Source organism: Apodemus sylvaticus, chromosome 4, assembly GCF_947179515.1.
Source record: "Apodemus sylvaticus chromosome 4, mApoSyl1.1, whole genome shotgun sequence".
NCBI classification, from domain to species: Eukaryota; Metazoa; Chordata; class Mammalia; order Rodentia; family Muridae; genus Apodemus; species Apodemus sylvaticus.
Genome location: NC_067475.1, coordinates 161,481,346 through 161,494,045, shown reverse-complemented (window position 1 = coordinate 161,494,045; position 12,700 = coordinate 161,481,346). Strand labels below are relative to the sequence as shown.

General features: G+C 40.8%; 1 protein-coding gene and 1 pseudogene across 1 annotated transcript in view; one reads left to right on the top strand and one right to left on the bottom strand.

Annotated features, from left to right (window-relative positions):
* LOC127683530 (rho GTPase-activating protein 20-like) overlaps nt 1-12,700 on the bottom strand; it is a 574,487-nt gene that overhangs the window by 63,760 nt on the left and 498,027 nt on the right. The gene's annotated exons all lie outside the window — the stretch shown is intronic.
* LOC127683971 (uncharacterized) lies at nt 9,651-9,742 on the top strand (annotated as a pseudogene).

The window sequence follows — 12,700 nt, the reverse complement described above, 5'->3', positions numbered from 1 at the left end:
AGTGAAAGAAACACCAAGTGGACCTGTCATGGAGGAGAAACAGGAATCTTCAGCACACACAAGTGCTCTCCTTGCCCTTAGCTCCACCATTCACTCAGTCCAGGTGACAACGAACATGGAGAAAGAGGGAACGCCTGGCATGCAGATATATATTAACATACTGTTCTTTGGTTGGTGACATTAAAGAACAGGACCCTTCAATGCTGTTGGCTTTTCTGGCCACCTGTTTTTCTGCCCTATGGCTCACTGCTCACAGTTCCTGAAGCTCCATTTGCTATGATTCCTGTTTCCTGTGTTTACTTACTTGGATGAGTGAATTCTCTGGTGTGGCTTGTGACAATCAGGCACTGTGTATTATATGTGTGTATTCTGATCATTTTAAATTTCTTATTCTGTGAATTTATTGTACATTGACCTCTCTAACATCAAATCCAACATTATTGTTGTTGTTGTTGTTGTTGTTACTTCGGGTTAGAGGGGTCCCACAGGACAAAAACAAACTAGTAAGACTCCAAGCTTCAGAGACACCAACAGGATGGGCCACTTCTCTTGGAAACTGGGACCATAGCATCCTTTCATATTCAGAAATTCAGATCCCCAGCCACAAGAACTGAGTGGCTCCTGAAGTAAAACAAAAATAAAAAGGTTCTGAAGCTCTAGTGAGCCCAAACCGGGCAACATTGCCTTGGAATCCTGGGCCACGGCATCCTCTGGACCTCAGTGATCCAGAGCTCCAACCTAGGGGCTCATGTAAAAAAAAAAATGACCTGAAGCTCCATTGAGTCCAGACTGGGCCACATCCGCTGGGAGGATGGGGCCACAGCATCCTTTAGGCTCTGAAATCCAGAGCCCCAAGAAGTGAAGGAAGGCTGGTGTCAAAAACCTCCAGTTTCTTCCCAGTTCTGTCTTTGTCAACTTGTTTGGGGATGGGAGTGGGGTTTAAAGGTCTTCCCTCCCTGCCTCAGAAATCCAGTGGGGAAGTGGTTAAAGGCAGGGTTAACATCTGTGTTTTGTTGTTGCTTAATAGGGGAAAGTAGCAAGGATATTGACTCATTTTCTCATAAAACTCAGCTCAAATATCACATAACTATTATTTTCATTAGTATGGATTCTTGAAAGAAATGAACTAATGTGATTGATGATTAGATGAGGTGCATAGATAAGGCAGAACTAATTATAGAAATTGACTCATACAGTCAATAATAATAATAATAACAATAATTCCTATGCCATGTCACATCTCTCCTAAGCTGGTTTTTTTTCCAGAAAAAAAAAAGATTTTTACCTTATATAATTACAACAAAACATTTTGTAAATGATATAAAATCAAATTTCAGAGAGACAGGGACAAAACATATTAACCAAATATCCAAAACAAAAAACTAAAAGCTATCAGTCCATATTTAGAAAATTCTGATATTAGTAGCAGTAAGAGAAGCAATGTATATCATTTAAACAACATTCACTGATCTTTGCAGCCATGCAGACTGTCATTGTTTATACATTAACAGTGACCTCTGACAGCTAAATTTGCAAACTAATCTGGACTGTCTCCAACTCGCCAGCAAGGCATTAACAACCCCCTTAAAATTAGAGTACAGATAGAATAGATTTTTTAAAGGTTTATTTATTGATTTTATGTATGTGAGCTTCATTCAAACTAACAGCAGAGGGCAACAGATCCCATTACAGTCTCACTATGTTGCTCAGGCAGGTCTCTAAACTCCTGGGCTTAATACCTCAGCATATTCCAAGGAGCTAGGACTGCAGGTGCCCACCATCTGCCTGGCTCCAAACAGCCCTTTGAATATCCTGCTTTGTAATCTGTAGTAGCCTAAATAACTCTTGTCTCTTTTTTGTTCAAACTTAAAATCGTTTTTGTTGTACATGATTACAATAATTTAACCTAATAAAGACTACTGACATCCTTGGTTTGAAGCGCAGTATTCTTTTTCAGTAGAGTATTCAAAAATCAATGTTTCTGTTGTGATATTTTGGCAGTCTCTGAAATCAAGGCTAGTGCTTTCCCCACACTAAGAAAGTGTCTCTTTAAATGAATTACTAGTAATAGTGAAATAACCAGTTTCTAGAGCTTAATGTATAAAACATAAGTGTTGTAAGCATCTTCCAAAATGTAATTCCTTCAACACTGAAATCACATATTTTTTATTACTCTATTATAAACTCCCATTTTACAAATAAGGAAAAGGTTGCATAGAAATATTAAATAATTTTCTTTAGTTCACATAACCAGAAAACCAAGGAGCTGAAATTCGTACCTAAACTATTTATCCCTAGAACTTGGGCTTTTAACTATTAAGCCATACTCCTAATTTCTAGATAGAGGTCCTTGACTCAAGTATCACAGTGTCTTTCTGGAAGCTTCAGGAGAGAGGCAGTGACCTCTCTCTGTTATTACTATCTCTGTTCTTTAGTGGGGGGCTAATATCCTTTTAGTTCCTCGAGATATCCCAGAGAATTCATGTTGCCTATTATTTTACCCTGAGCCATCTTTGACCTTTGACCTAAACAGAACCTTCAGCTTCTTCACACTCAGGATAGATGTCTTCATTCCTGCTAGAATTCATTTTGTTATCAACACAGTTGCATGTCTATCTGGGACACTTGCCCAACAGTAGATTAGGAGCAATCAGTTGTTCATCAAGAAGTGATCGTTTGCTCATGAAGCACTATTTTGTCCACCCAGTTTTTAGAAAAGTTGAGATATACTGAAAGATCATTGGATGAATTAATGCAAGGGCTTCAGGAAGAGAGGGAGAGGAAGCAGGTAACACCCAAGAGTAGGATGCTGGCCTGACCTCTGTAAAGGAGAGAAGGCAAGAAAAAGAACCAGTCTTTAACATAGGGTACGACAGACTCAGTCAATCAGTGCCGGGTGTCCAGTCAAAGGCATGGGTGAAGGGAGTTTCCTGTCTCATATAAATAGGCCTGTGCTGCTCCATCTGGCACTGATGAGAAGAAGAGTTCACAAGTGCAGCCTCCGAGTGAGGTTAGGGAGGAGGAGATGCAGAAGCCTGGCTGCCCAGATTGACAATCAGATCGGCTGCCCAGATTGGATATCAGAGGCACGATTTGTGTTTTTGTTGGTTTGTGGGGGTTTTTTCCTTTTCTTGTTTTGTTTTATTTTTCAAGTACAGGGTCTCATTGTATATCCCTGGCCAGTCTGGGACTCACTATATGTGGCAGGCTAGTCTCCAGTTCGAGATCTGCCTGTGTCTTCTGGGATTAAAGGCTTGTGCCACTATGCCAGCTCAGAGACCTATTTTCCTGGCCACCATATTGAGGTCTCAGAGGTGAACAGGACATGTAAAGTTTAAACTTTCCAATGTGGCTGTGTCTTTTAACCACCAAGGATGGAAACTCCTTTCCCACTACCAATACCCAAGCCCATTTGAAAGTTATTGATTCCTTGATCAGTCTTTTTCTCCTTTCTTTTTTTCTGCCTTAAATCTGACAGTTGATCTTGCATGTCTTCAGACCCCAGGTGTGTCCCTGCCTGCCATGCTAAACTCTGTACTGCCTAAACTCAGTAACTCCTGTACTCAGGAGCTGGAAATAAGCAGAAGTGGTGGTAAGGTCAGGTTAGGGTGGTGGAGAAGCTACTTTCATGATGTTCCACAAGATGATCATTTTCATCTTTCTGATGAAATGTCATACTTGAGTTTTTAATGATTTAATTTTATCAATTTTATCTGCTAGCCAAGTTGACTCCCCTTTCCTTTATTTTTGGTGAGAAGATACAAATGTAAAATGATGGTGATGATGATGTAGTTCTGGCTTACCTGGAACTGTCAGGAGATCACAGTTGTGCTGTTCCCCATAGAGAGATCAGTCCTTTCTTGAAAGAAAGTGTGAAAGAGATGGAGGGGGGGGGTTAAACAGGGAGACAGAGAGATAGAGAGACAGAGAGACATAGAGAGAGAGACAGAGAGAAAGAGAGACAGAGAAAGAGAGACAGAGAGAGAAAGATGGACAGAAGGAGGGAGGTAGGAAAGCAAAGAAGGAAGGAGGTAAGAAAGAAAGAAAGAAAAGGAGCCTTAGATTTCTGGTGGTGCAAACCGTCAGGGGTCTGCCTGCACTCAGGAACTGAGCACATAGGCGGCTTTTGTCTGCCAGCCCACCGGGCTCAGGAAGCTGTGGAAGGAGAGAAGCCCCACAGCCATATATGCTGTCTGCAGGGACACAAATGGATCACTAGGTACTGTAACATCCTGAGCCTTAGATTTCTGGTGGTGCAAACTGCCAGGGGTCTGCCTCCACTCAGGAACTGAGCACATAGGCTGCTTTTGTCTGCCAGCCCGCCGGGCTTGGGGCCCGTGTCCTGCCCAGGAAGCTGTGGAAGGAGAGAAGCCCCACTGCCATATTTGCTGTCTGCAGGGACACAAAAGGATCACTAGGTACTGTAACACCCTGAGCTTTAGATTTCTGGTGGTGCAAACCACCAGGGGTCTGCCTCCACTCAGGAACTGAGCACATAGGCGGTTCATCTGCAAGCCAGTCCATCGTAGGACCTGGGTCCTATGTGAGAATCAACAGAGGGAGTGACCCCCACCACAACTTCTTCCCTCCATAATAGAGCAGACAGAGAACACCTGGTTGACCTTGACAACCTAAGTATAGCATTGCTTGAGCCAAGATTGAGAAGGGCTCCAAAGGCACAAAAGAGGAAGCCAGCATATCAGTAATCTGTGCCAGAAGAAACCCAGTCACCCAGTGTTGCAGAAATAACCTTAAAGATCCACAGTAGGTTGAAGCTCCAGCCAGTGACAATAAGACCATCTAACTCCTGGGAGACCAGATGGCTAAAGGCAAACGTAGGAACATTACTAACAGAAACCAAGGCATTATGGCAGCATCTGAACCCAATTCTCCAACATTAGCAAGTCCTGGATACCCCAACACACCAGAAAAACAAGATTTGGATTTAAAATCACTAGTCATGATGCTAGTGCAGGAACACATGAAGAACATACTTAAAGAAATTCAGGAGAAAATGGATCAAAAATTAGAAGCCCTTACAAGGGAAACACAAAAATCACTGAAAGAAATTCAGGAGAATACAAAAGCCAATACGGAAGAAACGCAAAAATCACTTAAAGAAATACAGGAGAACCTTGATCAACAGTCAGAAGTCATGAAAGAGGAAACACAAAAATCGCTTAAAGAATTAGAGGAAAACACAAACAAGCAAATGACAGAACTGAGCAAAAATTTTCAGGATCTAAAAACAGAAGTAGAAACAACTAAGAAAGCACAAAGGGAGACAACTTTGGAGATAGAAAACCTTGGGAAGAAATCAGGGACCATAGATGCAAATATCAACAACAGAATACAAGAGATAGAAGAAAGAATCTCAGATGCCGAAGATACCATAGAAATCATGGACTCAACAGTTAAAGAAAATGCAAAATGCAAAAAGCTTGTAACCCAAAATATCCAGGAAATCCAGGACACAATGAGAAAGCCAAATAAAGGATCATAGGTATTGATGAGTGTGAAGATCTACAATTTAAAGGGCCAGCAAATATCTTCAACAATATTATGGAAGAAAACTTCTCTAACCTAAAGAGAGAGATGCCCATGAATATACAAGAAGCCTACAGAACTCCAAACAGACTGGACCAGAACAGAAATAACTCCCGTCACATAATAATCAAAACTCCAAATGTACTAAAGAAAGAAAGAATACTTAGGGCAGTAAGAGAAAAAGGGCAAGTAACATATAAAGGAAGACCTATCAGAATTACACCAGATTTCTCACCAGAGACCATGAAAGCTAGAAGATCCTGGGCAGATCTCATGCAGACTCTAAGAGAAGAAAAATGCCAGCCAAGATTACAATACCCAGCGAAACTCTCAATCACTGTAGATGGAGAAACCATGACAAAACCACTACTGGGCATATATCCAGAGGATTCTTCAGCATGCAATAAGGACACATGCTCCACTATGTTCATAGCAGCCCTATTTGTAGTAGCCAGAAGCTGGAAAGAACCTAGATGTCCTTCAACGGAGGAATGGATACAAAAAATGTGGTATATTTACACAATGGAGTACTATTCAGCCATTAGAAACAATGAATTCATGAAATCTTAGACAAATGGATGGAGCTGGAGAACATCATACTAAGTGAGGTAACCCAGTCTCAAAAGATCAATCATGGTATGCACTCACTGATAAGTGGATATTAGTCTAGAAACTTTGAATACCCAGGACATAATCCACAAATTAAATGATGTCCAAAAAGAATGGAGGAGTGAGCCTTGGTTCTGGAAAGACTCAGTGCAAGAGTATAGGGGAATTCCAGAACAGGGAAGTGGGAAGGGGTAGATGGAAGAATAGGGCTTATGGGACTTGCGGGGAGTGGGGACCCAGAAAAGGGGAAATCATTTGCAATGTAAATAAATAAATGAAAAAAAAGAAAAAGAAAGAAAGAACAAAAGAAAGAATAAAAGAATGAAAGAGAGAAAGAAGGAAGGAAAGGGAGAAAGAAAGGGCAAATAAATAAAATAAATAGAAACATAATTATAATTGAATTGGAACAAGCCAACACACACATACACACAGACACAGACACACACATACACACACAGGGACAAGGGAGAGCAGGGAATGGGATATGGCACATCTGCCTCCTTTTCTTTTTGTATTGGTTTTTTTTTTTTTTTTGGAATTTTTTTGCACTTTTTATTGAATATATTCCTCATTTACATTTCAAATGTTATACCCTTTCCCAGTTTCCTCCCCTCCCCGAAATACCCCAACCCATCCTCCCAGCCCCTGCCTCCAAGAATATGTCCCCCACCCAACACACTACCACCTACCCTCCCCCCTCGATTTTCCCATGCTGGGGCATCTATTGGGCATTTATAGGACCAGAGACCTGTCCTCCTACTGAAGCCCAACAAGGCATTCCTCTGCCACTCTTTTGGCTGGAACCATGTGTAACCTGTGGTTGATGGCTCAGTCCCTGGGAACCCTGGGGCATCTGGTCAGCCAAAATCATTATTCTTCCCAGACTAATTCTTAACCACTCAGCACTCCCAGAGCTCCCAGGGACAAAACCATCAACCAATGAGTACACATGAAGTTACCCATGACTCCAGAAGCATAGGCAGCAGAGGATGGCCTTGTTGGACATCAAAGGGAGGACAGGCCCATAAATGTTCTGTGCTGCAGTGTAGCGGAATACCAGGACCAGGAAGCAGGAGGGGTTTGATTGGGGAACAGGGAGAGCTGATATAGCTCATGGGATTTTCACGGGGGTGGGGGGCAGGAAAGAAGATAACATTTGAAATATAAATAAAGAATATATCTAGTTAACATCTACAACAAAAGAGAATAAGCAGAATCTGCCTCCTTTTCAAGTTGTTATTCGTTCCCAAATTCAACTAGAAGGATGGCACCATAAATAATTCATTTTTTTTAAATGTGTTTGAAACTTTTCTCAAAATGAGTTGAGAAATGTAAAGGGGAGTGTCTGCCAAACCCCAAACACAGTAGAGGAAAAGAAAGTTACAATCAGTAAGTAATGAAGTAAGTATAAACTTAAAAAAAAAAAGAAAAGAATATTTTAGTTTTGTACAAAATGCCTAATTAAAGTGTAGCCTCTCATAGTAAGGAATACATGTTGCACAGAATAACAGATTACTAGACACAACCAATGCATCATTAAATAAAGATTGATGTCTCTCATTCCTTTTCCTGCCACTTGTGAGTTCTATGTTGCTTTGGCACAGCAAGTTTTGATGTATTCCTCCAATGTCTTTCTTCACAAGGGTTTCCATATAGTTGAAAAAATAAGATACTCCTTGTACAGGTCTCCACCTAACAGAACAAGTACTCAGTGGATAAGTTATCAGACCAATGTTCATGTTAAATTTTAAAAGGTTTATGATAGTAAAAAAACAGTAAATAATGTTGAAAGAGAAGATCTGAGGAATATTATAGCAGCATTTATACTGATGATTTAATACACTGTATACATGTATGAAATTCAAAATAAGGAAGAATGTGATATTAAAAACTAATTGTAACTTTGAACATAAATGATATGCTAATGGGAAACTTAGTAAGAAATTAAAAAATTAAACATCATTAAAAATTCTAGACTTCTTTTCATACCTGTGAACACCCTGGCCTTTCCTATATTGTCCTATATGTCAGTTTCCTTCAGAAATTTCTTTTTCGTATGTTTGTCCCTTCCCCAAACTGTCTTGAATGGTGAAAACTTAGAAATGAGTAGGTGGAGTATATTAGCATTTGAAAGTGTAGTTGCATGAATCTCCACAACTCAAGCCAAAGACCTCTGCTTTCATGATCCTGATGTTCAGCTGAGCTGTCAAAACTATTATAATAAGCTAGATAACTCTCAATGCAGAAAAACAATCACATGTACAAACAAGCAAACACTCCAGCATTCAAAGATTAGTCATGAAGTTGATCTTGTCCAGACACAGGTGACAGTTCCGTGTGTCTTTCCTGTGGCTCCTATGAGGATATCAACATTGATTCTGGAAAGTAAAAATTCTTGTACATTTTAAAGTCTCCACCTAGATTCCTGCACCTCTCCAAACCTCTCCATCTCCTGTGCTATGCTAACAATTGCTTTCTATATACATACCTTTACAGTGGAGCCTGGAATTGAGAGCAAATCAATGGATATGAAATTATCGCTTTCCTTCTAGGCACTATATAACAAACTGAAGACTGCAGTTGGTAAACCAACCACTGAAGTCTGAGGATTCATTAGCAGTCAGGGTGACAGGCCATTGTGAAGTCAAGATTCAATAGCTTATGCTATAACTGACAAAGTGACAAGTGCATTTCATCTTCTTCAGTCTTTTGGTTTTAAAATCATGTAGTTTAATAATTGTTGAACCATAGGCATTTTTATTAAATAACAGATTCTCAGAAAAGTATATGTTAATAGCTAAATAGATAGATGAAATGATAGACAGATAGATATCAGTAATAATATCTATCCAAGAAGAGAAGTAATTTTCTACAAAACATTTGGAAATTCATACTCATTCTCAAATATTCTCAATACATTATTCTTTTTTAACCTATCAAAGGTATATGTGAAAATTCAGCTTCATTAACCCTATGAACCGTAGAGACCAACATGCAAAAATCACAGGACACTTTAAAAATAAATATGCTTTACTGAACAGAGTCAGAAAGCTTCATCTACAGGAAAGTCAGTCAGTATTGTAGATTAGTATATTATACTTCTCATCACAATGATACTTAGTTCAGAATCATAGTCAAGGATAAAATACATTCCTTAAATGAATTCATTCTATCCTCTACATCTTCACCATAAAAACAGAAAAAATAAGTATAAAATATGATTCTATTTTATTTTCTTGCTATTAAAGTTTGAGGTTTAATAATTAGGTCTTTTTATTCCTTTTTTTCTGATGAATATTTTCTTCCTCCTGCTTTTTATTAAGTAGATTCTTTTCTAATACAACATGTTCTGATAGTTTTCCCTCCCTCTACTCCTCAGCTCCTCCCCACCCAACACGCCCATATGCACGCACGCCCCCCCACACACACATGCACACCTTCTCTCACATCTGGGCTCAGTCCATTTCTTTATCTCAGTAGAAAAGAACAGGTTTATTGCTTCTCGGCCTTTTGGCTAAGATCAAGTGTAGAAAAGAACAGGCTTCTTAGAATCTACAGACTAAAATTTTTTTTCAGAGAAACCAATGAAAGACCCAAAACTGTTCAATTGTGAGGTAAAGAAAATAAACTTAAGTCCAATCAAAGGTTCTTGACCTCACAGTGGTATGAACTCGCTGATAAGCGGCTATTAGCCTAGAAGATCAGAATACCCAAGAAACGATTCACATATCAAATGATGCCCAAGAAGAAGGAAGGAGAGGCCCCTAGTCCTAGAAAGGCTCAGTGCAGCAGTTTAGGGGAATACCAGGAAAGGGGAGCAGGAAGGGGTTCATGAGGTAACAAGGGGCGGGAAGAGGGCTTATGGGACTTTTTGAGAGGGGAGATCCAGGAAAGGGGAAATAATTTGAAATGTAAACAAAAAACATATCAAAAAATTAATTAAATTACACTTACAAAAAAAACTTCTTGAATACTACTGACATGTAAGTACACTTACTGCATCTATTCTGATATGTGGCTGTACGGGTTATTGTCACACTTCATAGGTGTTAGAAGCAGAATACTCCTGTCAACTGCTTCCCTAACACGTCAACATGTCTAATATTTTATGTACCATAGAAACTCATTTTCAACGTAGACGTTGCTAAGTCATAAACCGCTAGAATCAGTTGAATTTAGACATATTGCTGTAAGATTTCTTTGGCAAAAGGCACTCAACCTCCCATGGCTGGGGCTAGAAATTTAAGTCAGATTTATGGAAGTAGTGAGGCTGTAGACTTGAAAATTTATCACACTAATTTACTAGATCAGCTCAATTCCTTCTGTAGCATTCTAAATAATTTATACATTTATTTATGTATTTTTTAAAGCTTAATATTTTATCCCCCCATCTCATCCACTCTCAGAACTTTCCACATCCCATATCTCCTCCCCACCCTGCTGTCTCCACATGGATGTCCTCATCCTCCAGCCCACCTGACCTCTAAACTCCCTGGGCCCTAGAGTCTCTTGAGGGTTAGGTGCATCATCTCTGAATGAATACAGACCTGGAGGTTTCTTTTGTAAGTGTGTTGGGGGCCTCATGTCAGCTGGTGTATGCTGCCTATTTGGTGGTTCAGTGTTTGAGAGATCTGAGAGGTCCAGATTGAGAGTGCTGGTCGTCCTACTGGGTCTCCTTCCTTAGCTGCTTTCATCCTTCCCTAATTCAACAACAGGAGTCAGGTGCTTCTGTCCATTAGTTGGGTGCAAATGTCTGTATCTGACTCTTTCAGCTGCTTGTTGGATCATTCAGAGGGCAGTCAAGATAGGTCCCTTATTGTGAACTCTCCATAGCCTCAGTAATAGTGTCAGACCTTAGAGCCTCCGCTTGAGCTAGACCTCACTTTGGGCCTATCTCTGGCTCTTTTCCTCAGGCTCCTTTCCATTTCTATCTCTGCAGTTGTTTCAGAGAGGAACAATTACAGATCAGAGTTGTGACTGTGGGATGCCCCTCCCTCATTTGATGCCCTATCTTTCTTCCTGCTGGGGGTGGGCTATGTTCCCATTCCCCACTGTCAGGCATCTAAGGTTGCTCCCTTTAGTGCCTGATAGTTGCTCACCTCCCAGGACTCTGGTACATTCTGGAGGGTCCTTCCCCTAACCTTCTACTTTCCAAGGTTGCTTGTTTACATTCTTTGTGCTGGCCCTCAGGGCTTCAGTCCTTTTCCTTCTCCCCATCCTAGATCAGGTTCCCCTCTCCCATGACTCCCCTGACCACTGTCCACTTTCCTTCCCAGGTCCCACCCTTCTTCCCCACTTGTGATTGCTTTCTTCTCCCTCCCAAGTGGGACTGAGTTGTCCTCACTTGTGCACTTCAGCTTGTTGACCTTTTTTGAGGTCTGTGGACTGTATGTTGGGTATTATGCATTTTTTGGCTAATATCCGCTTATTAGTGAGAATATTAGTGTGTCCTTTTGTGTCCGAATACCTTACTCAGGATATTTTCTAATTCCTTTCATTTGCTTGAAAAATTCAGGATGTCCTCATGCTTAACAGCTGAGTAGTATTCCATTGTGTAAATGAACATTTTCTGTATCGATTTGTTGTGGGACATCTGGGTTGTTTCCAGCTTCTAGGTATCTAAGATACCTAGCAGCACAAGGTTGCTATGAACGTAGTGGAACACGTGCCTCTGTGGCATGGTGGGCATCATTTGGGTATATTCTCAAGAGTGGTATTGCTAGGTCATCAGGTAGATCTATTTCCATTTTTCAAAATAAACATCAGAATGATTTCCAGAATGGTTGTAACAGGTTGCAACTCCACCAGCAATGGCGGAGTGTTCCTCTTTCTACATATCCTCAACAACACTGGTTGTCATCTGAGGTTTTTGAATGTAGTCAATCTGATTGGTGTAAAGTGGGATCCTGGGGTCATTTTGTTGTTGTTGTTTTGTTGGTTTTTGTTTTCTCTCAATATCTATTTTTCTATTGAGTATCTTCATTTACGTTGCCAATGGTAAAACCTTTCCCAATTTCCCCCCTCCTGAAAGCCCCCCTCCCCAAAGATTCCCTACCCCTCCTCCCATCACTTGCCTCCATGTGTATGTCCCTCTACCTGACACATTCCCACCTCACCCCCACCCCCCACCCCAGTCTGTTTCCTTTTGTTGGGGCCTCTATTGAGCCTTTACCTGACCAAAGACCACTCCTCCCACTGATCCTGATGGTTCAGTCCCTGGGAGTCATGGGGTGTCTGAGTGTCTGAAGTCATTCTTATTCCCATGGGGCTGTAACCCCTTCAGGTACTCCGGACTACCCTCCAGATCCTCCCACTGGTGACCCCAAGCCCAGTCCAATAGTTGGTTGCTAGTTTCTGCCTCTGTATTTATAGAGCTCTGTCAGGGCCCATCTGGAGACAGCCATGGCATGCTCCTTTTGGTACATGCTTCTTGTTGTAGTGTCAGGGTTTGGTGACTGTAGGATGAATCCCCAGGTAAGGCAAGTCTCTGGGTGGCCTTTACTTCAGACTCTGCTCATTTCTCTGATCACTAAAACCTTTGACC